Raw genomic sequence first — 18,102 nt, forward strand, 5'->3', positions numbered from 1 at the left:
CCGTTCCCTGGTAAATGCTTGGTATTAATTTAACAAACATGTTGAGCACATCAGCCGTAGAGAGCAGAAAAATGATAAAAGGAGTATAATTTGCGTATTGTTGGCCTGCCCGGTTTTTCAACAAGTCTTGCGAGAAAGTGAAATAGTTATGGAAGCGAGCGAGCGCGCAACTGGACTTTCGCGCATAATACCTATTGTACTTGTTTTGCTTTTCTCTTGTTGAGAGTGTAATTAAGGCTTGGAGTTTCGTTGTTAAATTTGTCTTCAAGGGGAAGGAGGAGACGGACGTTAGGAAAATTAATTGTGCGAAAGTTTAAAAAGCAGCCGGCTGCATGCTGCAAAAGTTACTTTAGTAATTTCACCGTTGATGGCTTATTTCTTCTGTGCCCAAGATTATTACGGAACTTTGTATTAACAAAATATGCTTGCAAATTGCTTGCATATGATGAGCGACCGTTAGTTTTCCTCGCTCATATCCCCTTGCAATCGATCACGTAATTTTTGCAGATTTCTTGCAAAAATATTCGTGGACGTACGAGTATTCAATTGAGAATGTCGCATTTTTTATGAAATACGGGTTCGCGAGGAATATCGCTTACCGAACTAAGCGTATTATGACGAACAAGCGAATTTCAATAAATATAATAATACTGTACGTGTAGTAATTTGATACATCTCAATTGAGTTGAAAATATCAATATTGAATTTGAAATATCTTTGAATTCATATTGTAAAAAGAATTATAGAAAGATCTAGTTCAACATTTATCAAGTGAACCTCACTGCAACGGCACGGCTCTGTACAAACGCATGTACGAAATATACCGTGTACACTTAGTATATTACAATACGTCAAGGTAAATATTGTGCACCAGAATCCGAGGTACTATACTACTACTACTCAAAGAGGAAGAAAAGCATGCTCCAAAGTCAAATTGATCTGGATACTTTTAACAATTTAATCGATATTCGTAATGAAAGGCGCAACCGTGCAAAAAGTGTTCCCGACAGACCCATAAAAACCCCAGCTCATAAAAAGTATAAATAAACCTGGGTAGGAACGGTAAAAGAAGCCGAGAATCGATTGACCCAAGTATGTTACGAGAGTTGACGCTTATGCGAAGACGCAAGGCGGCAGTTTGCCGTCTCGCCTCTCTCTTCTCACCGAAGAAAGTTTAGTTTCGCGCAGACGAACAGATGAAAATCAGTGAGTGGCAAGTTGTCGTGTTCTTGGGTACGCATCACGCTTCACTCGCGCGTTCAATACTGCACGAGAGAAAGAGAAGGAGAGAGCGAGCTAGCTTCAAGAATACATGAAGGGTCTGCCGCGTTGGATGTATGAATAGTCCCTCTTATTCAACTTCCCGCGGTCGCGCGAGATTTCCCTTCGTACTGGTTTTAAGAGAACTTGGCCAAGAGAAAATGCGTTCGCTTGCAACATGATGCCCACGCCGTGGCCAGCTTGCTTGTGAATATCAGAGAGAACAAGCGATCTACCGAGTTATTCTTTTGTTCGCAACTTATCGCATGAAATTTTGAATTACCATGCATTACGAATGCGATGTGTGCGTATGTTAAAAAACCGTTGAGCTAAATCAAACAATACCGCGCACACGTCGGCAAACGACATGCATCTCATTGACACACCAATTTGCCACATGTGAACGTTGCATAACTATGCGCATCTTAATGCAGATGAGTAATGGTTAGCGTGTGCCGTGACGATCTGTCGTAACTGCTGTTTTAATTTCAAATACAGGACAATTCTTTTTTCGCTATTGGAAGATACCGATAACAATATGTCAAAAGGAAGGTCTTGTAATTTTAGAAATACCAAATGAAAAATCAGCAGCCAATGCACTTGTCAAGCAACCCATATAAAATATTATTCGCTATCAATTGTGGATACAAATACATATTTCAATTTCTGACAATGCAACAGCTCTTAAAAGTTGTTTATCGACCTGTCGAAAGCAGTTTGCGGTACTAATTCACTAACTGCTTTATCAAGTTGTCATAAGACATCGCAAACAAGAGAATAATGCGTGATCAATCAAACAGACTTACGGAACGAAATACCCGAAGGAGCCGTACATCTAAAAATTCACTTCGATCGATACCTCGTTCATTCGGTAAGAGCCGATAAAAAGGCCATTATAACGCAAAGTTGCCGCGAGAGTTTGCGAGCCACAGTGTAATCAATCTGTTTTGACAAATGGCGTGCGAGTCTCAATTTCCATAACCCGAACACTGCACTTATACTTCTTGAATAACCCACAGACAAGCTGCTCCCATTGCGTTCGCGTTCACACCACGTAAAAATTCTAGACCTCGTCGCTATGCAAACTTCTGTAGCTGTGAACTCGCGATGCGAAACTGTTAATGACGAGACGTAGACTAACGCGCGAAACAAACTGTTACTATCGTACTAATGTGTTGTTCGTAACGAACGGAAAAAATGCTGTCGCCGATAACCTTCCGTCTTTCTTGGACGCGTGCTGCACTCAATTATGTCACACTTTTGATCTTAGTATAAAGATCTGTCAGTCGGTGTTTTTGCCGTTACAAGTAAGTCATTTGTAAGAATAATTTATCGTGTACAATAATTATTTACATATTTTAATTATTACATGAAACATATATTCATTTTTGTTCGAAGATAAGAAGTTAGTTGGAAACCTTGTAATGGACCTTGTAAATCTTGTTAACGTCAGGTGTGATGAATTATTGTACTTTTACACGCAATAATATTCTTTTAATGTTCCTATTCTGATATTCCAATTGATAAACGAGATATGAAAACTATAGCAAAAACGAGTTATTCAAACGAGATATACCGTAATGTGACTCACGCTGTATCGGCACGCAAAACGCGAGCGAACGAAATAAAAGCGAGACCGTTTAATGAGTGGAGATGAATTGATGATTTGGCCTGTGTAGGCGCGTTTGCCAAATCAATCAGCCAACCGGAACATCCTGCTTTCGAGCATCGCGCCATCGGAGATTCATTCAATTGTGAGCAATTAGGTTCGTTAGGTAGAAACATCAATGAATCTCATTGTCCGAGGAAAGTCAATAAATCGTCGAATGTGTACGTCTTTGAATGCGCCGAGAATCTATGTAAAAGCTTGATAAATTAAATTCGTCAGTATCAGCGACCGCTAATGAATAATCCTTTTCCAATTTGACGTTTCGATTACGGTTGAAATGAACATTGATTGAATAACGCACAATGTGTATTGCTCAAAGACGTAATCACGGTGTCCACGGCGAAATTCCTCAGACAGGAAGCGCCCGCGACCGTTAATCATCTTCTTGGACATTTGCATGAAGATATCACATAGCGTGCTGCAAGACCCAACACGAAATTTAATTAAAGCGGACCACGCCTACGAGTCAAAGATACGAGGCTTTTCCGTGTGCTCTCAAACGTACGTCCCGTGAGCGAACGTACATAGCTTGCCGCGACCAAGCAGAAACGTCAGCGCCAGGCGTCAAAGGATTCGACTTGCCAATTTGCGTCAAACAAACGCTTCGCGCGTTGCTGCTGCTGCCGTTGACGAAGAATTTACAACTCGAACCGCGTTCCTCGCTCTCGACGTACTTTTTTTCTTCCACGACTCTTGGATTTATCGTCAGCTCTGAGTGCCCCGATAAATCTCACCACTCCGAGGAAAATTTGTCACGCGCTTTTGTTTTTCCACTGACCTTAGCCTCGTATGTCACAAGGACGCACTTTTCTATTAAGTATGAAAGCTTAGTTTGCACGACAATATACGCGATGGAGTTTGTTGACGAATTTTAATTCGTCATATTGTTCGTCGTAATTGTTCGTTGCTGCAGCCCCGCAATGTTTATTCATTCATTAATTGGTGAAGTTTCAAACGTGAATGTTCGCAAATTTAATAGCGTGTCCACCTTTGACGCGCTAATAGAATGAAATGCAATTAAACACATGATTTATACGCATGCAAATTACTTTAATGACTTGGCGTAACTTGAGTAAACGTTCGCAAGCTATATTCAATAATTAACGCACTATTCGAATACCGTCACGTGTCGACTCTATTTTCCATTTCTCCTCGAATATCCAAGCAACGCGGCCACACGAATCTATTTGTCGCGGCGAAACGACTCCGTGATTGTTTTCCATTGACGCCTATGCAAAACATGACTTTTTTTCTCTTCAATTCGCACTCGCTCATCCATCAAATCCCACACAAAACAAGCGCGACAATAAAGAGCAAAAAAAAGAACGACGAAAGAACAGTGTTAATTGAGCGTTGCTTCGCGGCAATGTCAATGCAAAAGGAATGAAAAAGATGTGTCGTTCGTCTTTTATTGACCGTAACGTCGAAACGGCGTATCACCTCACTTCTCTTTTTTTTCAACCCGCCAATGTCCTCACTTAAAGTAGCACTAGCTCATTTTATAATCGACAAAGTTCGTGATTGCGACGAGAAAATTGATACTTGACTCTCTCTCTCTCTCTCTCTCTCTCTCTTTCTTTCCCCGTACTTTTCTTGGCTGTGATGCTCTTTCTTACCTGCGCGGCTTTTCCTCTATATACGCCTGCTGATATTGATCCACTTTCTGGCTTTCTTAGAAATGAATTTGTGTGGTTTGTCCCTTTTATCTCTGCGAGATCTTTTATTCGCGTAATAAAGGTGGATTGTATTTTGTTTTCATTTCTCCTGGTGCTTTTTTCCCCGGGATAAATTATTTCTACGATGGCCATAATTTTTACGAGGTTTATGGAACAAGAATAAACATCGTAACCACTATTGAAAATTGTATCTTTTATTCATTTAGTAATTTTAATTCATACGTTTTTTTCTTATTTCACGCGACTATTTTAGTGATCGTAAAAGTTTGTTACATAGAATTCGCATCAGTTGCGACGTGATTGAATAATAAAATTAGAGATTTCTAATTATCTGAAAGTGACAATAATTTGACGTTATACTGGCAAACATGCATCCGAACAAGTCGACAGACGAGTTTGTCTGTTTGCGCAGTATAATAAGCTCTGAGCACGATCGCGCGTATGCAAGTGCTCTCGTTAATAATTGCAATTACGGCTGGCAACCGAGTGTGCGTTCGTGCGTACATATATGAACAAGGATTGTCGCGCGCAGCTGGCAGCGAAGGTGCCAATCGCGACGTCGCAGCGAGGACTTTACGCAGAAACGACATCTGCTGTGGAAATCAACGTGACCTATGGCAAATGCTCGGCTGTCAATAACTGGCGCTGCGCCCGCAAGCTCATAAGCTCAAACGTGTCCAATAATATAGTACGCAGGTTCGAATATTGATAATTCAAGTGCGAATATGCCGGTGGCGATTCATGCGATTTAATTAGAAAAAGTCTGTGCCGTCCACGAGTTCGACCAGCTACAACGCACTGCAGTCGCTACTATTAGGCAAGCGTAATTAGAAACCGCCATGCGGAAGTCTCGAGTCGAGAATCCTCTGGGCTGACTTCACTTGCTGCTCGAGTGGGTGGTGTATGTAATTAACGTCGTCGTCGTTGTTGCTGCTGCTTGAAACTGTGCGAATTTCTGGGCAGATCTCTCTTTTCTCTTGGGCTTATCTTGAGAACGAGTATCGCGGTTTTACCAATCGCCAGCAAGACTTACGCTTATGTGTTTCGTTAGCGGTCGCTACACGGGCATAGCAATTTTCCAAAAGAAGTTATGGCCTCTGCTTGCGACTCCGTGTCCGGTGTACACGTTTAGCAAGTGACTGAGCATTTACTCTGCCTTTCCGCTACTTTATCTTCATATACGTGAATCGACAAAATTTTATTTGGAAGGGAATGCGGATTTTTACGAAATGCAACTGTCTCCCCCACGTAACAGATTGTGATATATTCGATTCAGAAACTCAATTTTGACAGACAACATTTCTGTGAAGAAATAATATTTACTGATACTCACCTAAAAGCAATCACATGTCAGATTATATTATTTGGTAATAAGAACAGTCATCACGACCACTTCTACTCTTTACGTGACTTCTGTAATGTTGAGGACTTCGGATTTAATTTGAAATCTTACTTGGCGCAATTATATCATCCCATCTAATTGTAAAGAAAAAAGATACTTTAAGAATTACAAGTAACATAGAATTTATTTTCCTAGACTAGTGATTTAATTCTAATGAAAAAAATCCACTAACAACATTACCGACAGATTTTTTATAGCTACCAACAACAATATGCGAGTTCAGACAAAAATAGCCTAGTACAGCCAAGAGTAAACAACAACCAGTAGATTATCGCACGTCTAATTTGCTGAGTGCAGTCACCACCACAAATTGGCCGTTCAATGCAGAATTCTACAATCCGTCATTTTCATTGCGACGATCAATGGGGCGCGCGTGGAGAAATTCAATCTTAGAGCACGCGAGACGTTTTAGCTCGGTCGCGACAAAGACGAATCGACGTGGGCGCAATCTGTTTCGCTTGGCGTTCGTCTGCCCGCTGACGCTTTCTCCATTTGCATGCTTGCCTTCTTTCGTAACCGAGGCTTATTTTTCAACGTGTCTTCTTCTCATGAGACGCCGAAACTGCTTAGACTTTGTCGTCCTGCAAAGGCTCCTTTTTACTTTAATCTTCGCTGGTATTTGCGTGTGACGCGAGGAGGGTGCTAAAAATAACTGAATTTCAATTGATCGAGTAAAGCGCTAGCATTGACATGTTGCGTCGTGCACACGGTAACCCTTGCACGCAACGATTCAGAAAACGCACGATTCGTCAAACTGGTGAAAATCAATTTTACATTTGCCGATCGTTCGCTGCCGCTCTCATCTCAATCGATCGAGCTACGCAGCTCCGTATTCGCGAGGACGGATGCACGAGCACGCCCGCGCCGATGTGCGTCCGCTGCGTGTAGCGTGGGGCGTGCGCCGGGCGATGCATCACGGCACAGCGTGCGCGGGTATTAATGCCTTGGCTGCCAAAGAGAGCACCCGTAAACGCCGCTAAAATTCCGTCGGCAAAAGCGATCGGCGCGACTTGTGCCTCGGCAAGTGTGCAACGGTTCACCGCGCGCCGAGGGAAAACGTAACGGCCTTTACTTTCGACTTTAATGGGTCGGCGTCACGGAGATCATCACCGTCGCTCTCCATTGTTTACGCAACTTCAAGTCTGTTATGCTACCAAAGTGGCCGAAAAGCCCACGCTGAGAAAACACAGCGGCCAACGACGTCGATTTAAGTCGATCGCCGACCGACACTCAAGACGCTTCTTTACATTCGAGAGCGCGAAAGTCAAAGCGCGTACGAGGCGGCGTCGACGACGAAGCGTGTAGCTCGTTCGCTCGACGCCACACAACAGGCCACTCGTCCTCGCGGCAAACGGCAAGTTCTTTTCCGAGCGCACGTATCCAAGTTGGACCGAAGGACTTCTACTCTCAACTGTTTGCGCGCGTGTACGCTGTGTTTACGAGCAAACCGTAAAAGCGCAACGTCAACTGAAAAGCTGACGGTACGAGCCACACGTGCATCTCAGTCGATCCTAAACCTGATGTTGCGTGCCTCTTCGTCTTCTCCTCTTATTTTTTATGTCTTATCTAGACGCCTAAATAAGAGCCTCGACAGTTATTGATATCGTAAAGTACTCATATATGCGAAGAGGCTTCTCCTTGTAAAGGGGCGGATGAGATTTTTATTTTATAAGTGTCTTCGATTACTTCTATTTTTTATTTTTGTTGTTGTTGTTGATGTTGTTGTTGCTGCTGTTGTTGCTGCTGCTGTTGTTGTTGTTGTTGTTGTTGTTGTTGTTGTTGTTGTTGTTGTTGTTGTTGTTGTTGTTAATGTTATTGTTGACAGACACATGTGATTTTGTGAGTGCGATCGTAAAAAGTTTATACGAACGAAATTCGAAATGAAATTACTAGTACACTGTTCGCCCGAACTGAACGTTAAATTTTACGTGGGAATTTATTTTATTATTTGAACTGAAGGCAATATTACCGGATAAAATTTGATGTATTGTTAGGATCGAGGTCGAAGCGCGATAAAACATATTTGTAATATATAATAGTTGATACGCGAGAACGCTTAGGTGGAAAAATCAATAGATTCGGAATGGAAAGGGTCGTCCAGCGGAAACGCCCGAGCAAATAACATACGCGCGTGCAAAATATGCTAATTCCATCATTATCGCAAAGCACGCTTGACTGAGGCGGCTCGGTTGGCGAATGGCAACTAAGTAACACGAGTGTATAATACAACGGGGCGAAATTTCGAGCTCGTTCTCAGTGGGTAATCCGTTCGGGTTCGGTATATGCGCGCCCTTGGCCGAACCAAATTTCTTTGCAAATTGGCGCTCCAAGTGTAAGCTCTTGCTTATTATTGGGCGATGCGCGCTGTGGAATAACTCTTATGAGAGCAAACAAATGGAAATGGATTTGCGATATCTTGTTGCCTTCCATGTGTACGAGGATTGATGAGCCACTCTGCATTTTCAACGAGAGCTTTGCCGTTTGATAATCGTGCGCGCCTCGGTGCTGTCTCGGTATTATTGGAAAGACTTTGAAGAAGAGTAATTATTCCTGCAGAACTGACATCGCACCGGCCATTTGAAATTTCAATGAGCCAATACTCGAGCCGCTGAATGATTCAAACGGCTGATTTCAACCTATCGATTTTCTACGTTTATGCATTGTAAAGCTTACTTAATATACCATACGAAATCATAGTAAAACCTGTGGTATTTTTGTCTCTTTAACTCAAGAATTTTGTAAATATTTGAAAGAAATTACTCTGACTGGATTTTACGCTCTCTCTCTCTCTCTCTCTCTCTCTCTCTCTCTCTCTCTCTCTCTCTCTCTCTCTCTCTCTCTCTCTCTCTCGACCTAAAGTTCTTTGAGAAATAATAAGAAGTTAAAATACGAAAGGAAGTTTGATTATCTTGCTGCACTTGTACGTTGATTCGCTTAATTAACTCAAATTACCTGATTACCTGCCAAGCGAAACTTCAGCCAGGATAAGTCGTGAAATTAGATTTTCCGCAACAACGATTCCCCAAGAAGTAAACTGCATAATCTACATTTTTTTAACAACTCGTACATCATTTTCTAATGCAAATTCATTTTACGCGATGTATTTGACGCTAAGCTTCAACTGTCTAATCTGCATTAGATATCTAATGCTGTAGTGTCATTTTACATGTTTTACTAACGTTAGAAGATTATGTGAGATTTCTATATTCTGGAGATTTTTTATAAATAAATAATGAAAAGGCAAACATTGAAAAGCTGGTGAAACGAAGGCAAGCAGTTAGCCGACAAGAGGGAAAACAAGCGACGCATTTTGAGACCCTGTCAGTGGTGTTTAATTTCATACTCAAGTTAATGTTGGTAAGCAACTGTAAAAGATCGACAATAATCAGCCTTCGCGCCGTGGAAAAATTCAATGAAAGAAGTTGAGCCGGACCTAAAGACACGAGAGACGAAAACTCTTAATTGAAACTGAAATTGCCTCGCTTTGATCAACAAAGTGCGAAAGCATGGTTTGCCGTATTATCTTTCACCGTCCCGATTGTACGTCATCTTGTCATGCCACTTGTGCGACGCGTCGAAATTATGTATTCACCGCCGAAGAACTGTCGTTGTTAAAATAAACAATTTTAATGTGTCGCTTATGGTAACAAAACTTAACGGCTTGCAGCTTTTAATTTTTTCTCGCCCGTGCGGTTGCCCAGCGCGCAATCAAAACGACCTTTTACGAGGCCATATTGTCGCTGCGGCCTGGAAAAGCCACGATTTTTAATTAACATAATTCACAAACTATCCGCGCGCGCAAATTCCTTTCGAGCGTTGCAATCTTAAGCGAGTCTTTAAATTGACGTACGTCGACGCGACGAGACGTAAATTTTAATTATTTTTTTTTTCCTTAATTAGCGAATGCCGACGATGATTTAGCGATAGCAACGGGGGTGCGAAAAAAAAACAAATAACGCCTCGAAGAAAAAAAAATTTGACGGAGTGATCAATTCAATTATCTAATTAGAAAGTGTCATCGCTTCGACTTTTTCTCGTCGTAGAGAAAAGAAAATCCATCGACAAGTTTATTCGCGAGTGACGTGCCGGGAAAGTGTCAGGGTGGATTGTTTGAGATTGTTTGTCGTTCGATGAAAAATAAGATATCGCGAATGATCGCCGTCGCACTGGCAACTCGATTAGCATTACCACTAAAGAATACAAGAAGACTGGTGAAATAATTTACGACGCGAAATCGTTTTACTCGATACACCTTCCGGTTTGTTCCCTAAGTCTTTTACTTTCACAAGTCTATGCAATTGTGTTTCAAATTTCTCACTTTTCTAATTAATACAATATTATGCCGTTGATGGTTACTGTTTATTTTCATTTCCAAAGCGTTTTCAAAGCGAGTCGTTCACGTGAATATAATGTTAACCTTTGTCTTTTTCTCTCTTGTTTTGTTCTATGAATCAAGTGATTTACAAAGACGTCAAAACGTTCTTGAAAACCATAAGCAAGCTAGTCACTTTCCTTGCCAGCCAAACATTCCACGAAATACTCGATTCACTGGTCAATTCATGCACATTTAATCGCTCGCTATTGCGATTTGCAAATTACAATTTGTTATCCTTTTGACATTCAATTAATTGAGATTCAATGCGAGAAAGCTTCAATTAAACTCGCAGAGGGCGTATCTGCGCCACCCGAGGACGTTTAAACAAATTTTCATTAAATTGTCCGTGTCGAAAAGCGTGTAGTTCAAAACCATATATTGAAGAGGAAAAACAAGCCGGGATATTAACGCGAGACACGCACATTTATAACGAACGAATAAGCAATAACTCACACGTAATTCGCAGTTATATGAACACGAGAGCGTGCGCGGAAGAGAGGATCGGCTATATCTTATTTAGCTCGATAAATTTTCCTTTGTAATTCCCCGCTACGCGTTAGCAACCGTCGTTTTCGAATTCATACGTCGCGTTGTTTCCACCCATAATAATCATGCGCGCATTCGCTGGCGAAATAATACGAATCGCGATTCACGCGATTACCGTTTGTTGAATTCCCTTTCTTTTCGCTCCGCGCGAAAGGACAGAGCCGGCAGCCGAGTTCCTTTGGCAAACAAGCGTTACAGTTGTTTAGCCGACAGTCCTGGCAAGCAGATATACCGAATAAAATGTCACGCAAACGTCCCTTTTAATCTCGCGAATGTCATGCCTGCTCGACGCTCGATACGCGCTGTGCATACCAAAGAGATATTTATCCCTGGCTTTTTGCTTTTTCCGTCCCGCGAGAACGAAAGAAAAGCCGATGACGACTTTCATTCAAGACGTATGGCTGCGTGTGCCTTTTTCTGGGCACGCGTGCGATCGGTCGTTGCGCCCAGCGAACGCTACGGGGAAAGCAGATAATCTAACTGAATTAGCGTTGTGGGACTGAGAGTTCCTTCGGGGGCATCGAACGAAAAGAAAAAATATCTTCTTGGGGACTTTGACCGGACGGTAAATAAAAATTACTGTTTCTCGTTGTCACGCGCGCTATTCCGAGACAAGGGCGCTTTTTATGGATCCCTTGTAGTGTTTTTTGATAGACTGAGTTTCGAACGCTACAGAAATCGACATTATCGTCAACATTGTAAGGATAAAGCCTTTCTTGTGCTGTATTTTGCGTAGTGCCGATATTGAATTTAGTAATATAAAGCTTTCGTGTTTGATCGAATCCAGTAATATTCAAAATAACGGAAGAAAAGATGAAAGTGACGATATTTTTACATCTCTTCAGTCGACTATTTATTATTATCGTGTTAGCTACAAACTTATTCAATAAAACTTAGCTAATGAAATAATAAAATCAGAGAGTGAATAACCGTCATTCGAGATAATAAATCAGATTAGCAGCCGCGAGTGGCGCTCACCACAATTAAAGGGCGATAATCAAATAATAAGAAAATTGAAGACGTCTCGGAATCCACCTGCAGTATGAAGGAAAACAGACGCAGCGCTAGAACGGCTCTCGCGAGATTCGATAGCACAGGTCTCTCAAGAGAGGAGAAAGTCTGCGCAGCTACAGTGCGGCAGATATTAGCCGGCGTTCGTTTAGTTTTAGTCGACGATAAACGCACGGTCGAGGTCTTGTCCCTGGGGTGTGTGAGTCGACTAGATATATTGGAGTTGGAAAATTAATGCTTGAAAGGGATGAGCCGCTGAAAAAAAAGAACAAAAAGGCGGAGGAGAAAACTCTTGAGGAATGATGAGGATGCTTGAGGGATGGACGATAAGAAATTAAGACGCCAGTCGAGACGACGAAGAGCAGAAAAGCTTTCCGGATTGATGCTACTTATTCTTACTTTTTACTCAGTAGGTATTTCTTTTTTCTAAAAATTACTTTCCTCTTTTAAGCAGTTCATGGGCGTTCCGATCGCATCGATTGGGAAAACAACTCGAGAACTATCGCCGGAATTGCCAATAAATGCGATTATGCTTATTTATTCACCGTCCAGTGCAGACGATTAGCGCACACGACAATAGATGCTAGTTAGTTATTAATGTCTCATCGAAAATAATTGCGATGCCAAGATATGCAAAGCACGAGACCGAACGCTGTTAACGTGCGAAATCAGTCACGGCTGGTCCAATTCTTCTCTGCTAGTCGGGGAATTGAAAGTGGGCTTTCTTTTCAAAGAAACAAAAGTAGCTTAAAAGTAAGAGGGGCACTTTTTCTCAGGGATCGTCCCGAGCCTAGGCACGGAATCCCGAGAGAAAGATGCGCGGGCGCGCGCTCTCGAAGGATCACAACGAAATTACTTCCGATGGCACGTTTTTTTTCCTTTCTTTTTCCTTTTTTACCTTTTTCTGTTGCTTGGCAATCGTTGAAGCACGGTTAAGTACCACGATCCGAAAAGGGTACACGAGCTCGTTTTTTTTTTTCTTCGTTGTTGCTTCTACTCCGTGGTACATTGCACAGCGCGCGTGAAATATTACCCGTACAAAATCCTGAAGATTGCGTGAGCGACGCTTTCTCGCTTTCCTTTGCGGTGCCAACGAAATGCTGCATCTTCTTGTCGCGTGTGCGCCAACAACTGGGTCGTCAATTAAATTTCCACGTTCCGCCTATGCGTTGATGAAACTTTTACTTACCGATCGTCATGTAATTTGCGCGGAAGTATGTTTCTTCGAAATGATTAATGAATTATTGATAATCACTGAAGTATCACTTTGCAGAAGGATCAATCTTGGGACTTGACATTTAAATTCCAAATCCGATCTGGAAGTTGCATCTGGGGGCTTCCGTCATTAATCTCTAGGCATACTCTCGCGGCGACTCCCTCGTCCCCTTAGGACCCATTGAAATTTGCATACTAAAAAGTTGAGTGCGGATTGATTTACGAGCAAGTTTGGCGATGAGGTCGGAGTTATAAAAACATGTCAAATTATCGGATATTTACTGGGTCGCGCACACTTGCATCTTGAATAGCACAATTATATGTGACTTAATTTTCCACATCGTTAATTCGTTACAAATTTTCAGCGAGCCGAGGTGACACTTGGTTCGCGCATCCTTAAAACTAATTATACACATTTTCTTTGCTATTCTTTAGTAAGATCATTTCTTAGCACGAGGCATAAACATTTATTATAGTGCTGCTTACACCGTTACTCATATACGGTAGAGATCAATGGATTTGCGTTGAGTGTTGAGTGTTGAGCGTTGAGTATCAAATATGCACAAGCATGTGTCTTTGTAAATATTTATGTTCTCAATGCAGTTGAGTTAATTATCATTTATAATTATAAATATTGGAAAAATCGATCGAAGGATAATCGGCTATTTCAATGTTTGCCTGTAAACGCATTTGTGATTTAATATTTTATTTATGCGTGAAAATATAAAAATCAGCCTGAATATTGATAACTTCAATTAATTGTATTTGATCGATATCAACGGTAAATTGCACTGTTAAATCTTCATCGATATTCAGATAGCGGATTACTGTTCCACCTGCTAATGGTTGTCAATGCACAGAGATTAAGCCGATCTATCAATTGTTAATCCTCTTCATTTGTAACATGCACATTTTATGTAATTATCAACTCTTAGGTGGTTATAAATCAGCTATTTCCATACCCATATTTAGTAGAGTTTGTTCACATGTTCACATTTCAGATTTTCTTTACATACTCAAATTCTTAACTATTTTTTATACAATAACTGAAGTTCTTATTCTAGCTTTATTAATATTGATTGATTCAGTTAAGTTGATCGCTCATTACTATATGTATATAGCATATTTGAAGAATCTATTGATTTTTTATTAGAAATCCATTAGTTGAATTAGTATAAAAATAATGAGAGAGGATGTACGTAAATCTGGTTCGCGGGTTCAAAGTTAATTACTTGCATGTTATTCATATTCTTGCTTACCGTTTTGAAGTATGACTATTTTTATATCATTTACACCGACAATGATTAAGTATAATAATTCATTAAATAGCTTTCGTTACTTTTCATACCTACGATCAATTAATGGAACGTAGCACATATATGGATCATTTAAATTAAAGCGTATTTACACTGGTGTCACCCGATAAGATAGTTCGGATTAAAATGCTTTAATTACAAGAAAACAACTTCGCCGGGTAAACAATCGCATTTAAGCGTCCTATCCGACTTTACGAATCAATCTACCAGGTCCCTATTGTAAAATGAAATCAGCGACCTACATTGCCATGCCGCTTGAGATCGACTTTATATAAGTAGACCATGCAAATAATTAGATCCGATTTCTCCTTGGACGAATCGACGCGTGACAAATTCTTTTGGCGTTCCACGAAATCAATAAAAATTCTCTTCTCAAAGTCCATCACGCAGCTTCTTACAAATGTAAATCCTCGGCCCAGTAAAGTATTTAGCACATTGTAAGGACGCCGACGACAAAATATTCCATCCCACGACTTTACACTTGGTACGAACGCGCGCGTGTCTCATGTTCGTACAAAACTGCGCATGCTCGCTCCGACTCCTATGTGTTGCTATTCTCCCGCAGGCCGTTTGGCCTCGATTGATGGCAACGAGATGCTGATAAGCTGTCACGGCAGTAGAACGGATCAGGAAATAAGAAAGAGAGAGGAAGAAATTTTGTTTATACTCGGGTGGATGGGGAGGAAATAGCAAAGGCGCGGTTTGCCTGCTTAATAAAATTGGAATGTAAAATATTATTTGCGAAGGAGTGAGATAGCCGAGGGGATGGAAAATTTTATTTTGATAATTTTAGCTGCTGAGTAATTTGCGTGGCGTTAATATTTATTAAATTCAAATATTTACGCGATTACTTTTTGATCTATCGCGTTATCGTATTTTTTTTTTTTTTTGGCTTTGCAATGACGAAAATTCTTGTTCATCGATAGAAAATATGAGATTGGATATTATTCTTGGAAGTCGACAGTATCAATACTCAGAGCATGACACGCCAAAAGTATTTTTCATATAAATAAAATTGGCAGTTATATTTGTTCACTAACGATTCTTGAATACGTTTCTACGAATAAAACCTGAATATGTGTATTTTTTTTAATATTCGTACACAATAACATTTTAATTGTATCTTTTGTCCCCTTAAGAAAAAGTGATGCATACAATGATTAGTCCAGATGTGGTCACGCGCTATACTCTTATGTGGTGGCAATTTATCATAATTGATACGGGTCTTTTTGAAGATAATGAAAGAGAAAAAAATGGACTACTCTGTTATTATTTTAACACATTTCTTGAAACTACAAGTAAATCATTTCTTATAAAAGTTTATGCTTTGGAATTGCTTTAATACTTAAATATATAAGATTGAAATAAATGTTGGAATTTCGTAATCTTTATTCAAAGAGTAGAATAAACCTTTATTAGTAATTTGATCCTTATAGTTGAAAAGAACTAAAAAATTGTTTATAGCAGTTTCCGATATAATATAAAATATGAAATTCCATCTTTGACAAAAAGTAATGTATGTTAAATATTTTAATAAATTTGATAATGAGAAAGGATAAGAGGGCGCGAAACGCATCTGACATCACTAGCAATGAAAAGCTTTCGAAAAAGAAAACGTTACTAAATAGTGATTAAAAGTCTTAAAAAGAATTATTTTAAGTAAAAAGGTCACTTAAGAAAAGTGATCCAAGATAAAATTGAATGCATCAAGTTTTATACAAGGACTCTAGCGCACGATGATTCAGGCATCGATTAACGATTTAGCGGTCTTATCGTTCGCAGTCGATCAAACGTGTATCTATATATCTATATACCTTTGGGAGTTTCTTCCTCTTTGTTCGACCCTTCACGATCCTTTTGGTACCAGCCTCGACTCCCTCGATTTTCGAAGATACACCGTCTGGAAACTCGATATATCCTCGTGTCCTCTTTTCTTTTCTATCTTCTTATCTATCTTCCTCTGAGTAAATATTTCCCAAGATTCAAGCGCGCGATTACGATGCACTGGAATCGTTTTTTCCTAGGAGATAGTATGCGCTTCTTTTACCTATCGAGTGCGCGTGTGTGGCAATGTTCTTACAGGGAATGGGTTAGTCTCTGCTGATAGAGCGATACCTTTGATCTTACATTTTTCGTAAACAGAAATTGTAGAAAGTAGAAATAGAATTATTGTGAAATACATGATAATATGAATTCGCGTTTACATTCAATAGCTCAAAGTAATAATTGACTATAAGAATCACGAGTAATTAGTTTTTTTTTTCTAATTCAAGTTAAATTACTTTTCGCAAGATTTCCCGCGGTGTCCGAATGCGAATCCAATGCAATTGCAAGCTCTCCTCCTCAACGTCAAGGTCGAGTCACAGCTTGTCGCGTCAATTAGAATCTCCGTCCTAAGAATTCTTCGGTTTTTGTATCCTTCCCAACCTTCGTGTAATTAGCGTTGTTCAGCGCTATTGCTATTTCGGAAGCCTCGGTTGCACTTTCGTTGCTTTGTTCTCTCTCTCTCTCTCTCTCTCTCTCTCTCTCTCTCTCTCTCTCTCTTTCACGTATTTTTCCAGCGAGCAAAACGTATGCGGTTTCATTTTTTTCCTGCGGCCGAGTAACGCCAAATGGACAATTTAGCACATGCGTGCATGATGGGCCAGAGGAGCTTTTAAAAATTTTTTTTCCGAGATAATTACGAGGTAAAAACGTTGCTGTCTGCTCGAGTAATTTATACTTTTTAAAAAGGCGGTCGAAACGAGTGCAAATTTGAATAAATTATAAATCAAGAAGATAAGCTTCTTATAATTTAACCTAGATTTATTTCTATTTATTTAATAGGACTAGCAAGCGCTCGAGTATGTATTTAATACTTATTTTTCTCGAGACTCAGAAAAAAAAAATTACTTGTTTTTAAATTCAAATTATAGGTCTTCAATATTTTTGCAAAACACGAACGCGTAAATCTTACAAGCACTTGAATGTTTCTTATACGCGAGTTGAAATACATTAAAAAGAAAAAGAATTTATTTGCGTGAGGGTCATTCTTTCCACGTACTTGAACAACGAATATAAGAGTTAGCTCCCCCCCCCCCCCCCGTGAACCAAATTATATCAGGATCGTACATAAAGAAAACCGAATGAGCATGTGACAAAAATGTACGATGAAAACCAGACACTAGCTTCCACTCGACCGACACAGCCACGCGGGTATGAAGGAAAAAACCGGACGAACGAATGCGCGTAACTTCTATTCGATGGAGCACATAATTCGCGTCGATTCTTAACAATTGCTGACGCCTTGCTGACACATCGCTGAAAACAAACGCTATAGATCAACAAAAGGAAAAAAAGCACACACACAAGAGCTAACCCTGCCCGACAGCTTTTCAGAGTTTGTATGAGTGCCAGGAAAGGGGATGTAAAAGGTCACAGATGTAATGATACGTGAAAAAGTTAGTTTCTGCGTTTCTGAGGTCGTTTGATGAACGCGGAAATTACTTGAGTTTTTTATGACTCTATACTTACGTTCATATTTACTTTTTATCGCGAGCGCGTGTGGGCAAACGTTAGTTCGTTACTTTTCATGTTTTCAAATGGTAATCCGTGGAATGTTGATTTACTGGATCGATATCTCATTTCAAAGG

General features: G+C 40.2%; 1 protein-coding gene across 4 annotated transcripts in view; it reads right to left on the minus strand.

The window, feature by feature from the left end:
• Positions 1-18,102, minus strand: part of LOC131673100 (calcitonin gene-related peptide type 1 receptor) — a 123,829-nt gene that overhangs the window by 67,054 nt on the left and 38,673 nt on the right. The window contains exon 1 of one of the 4 annotated variants that reach the window (XM_058950812.1): positions 2,067-2,375. The exons of the other annotated variants lie outside the window; for them this stretch is intronic. The gene's annotated coding sequence lies outside the window, so the exon portion shown is untranslated. Of the gene's footprint in view, positions 1-2,066; positions 2,376-18,102 lie in introns of those variants that run through there. 4 annotated transcript variants of the gene reach the window in all.

Source organism: Phymastichus coffea, unplaced genomic scaffold (genome assembly GCF_024137745.1).
Source record: "Phymastichus coffea isolate CEN01 unplaced genomic scaffold, Cenicafe_Pcof_1.1 PCOF00168, whole genome shotgun sequence".
NCBI lineage: Eukaryota > Metazoa > Arthropoda > Insecta > Hymenoptera > Eulophidae > Phymastichus > Phymastichus coffea.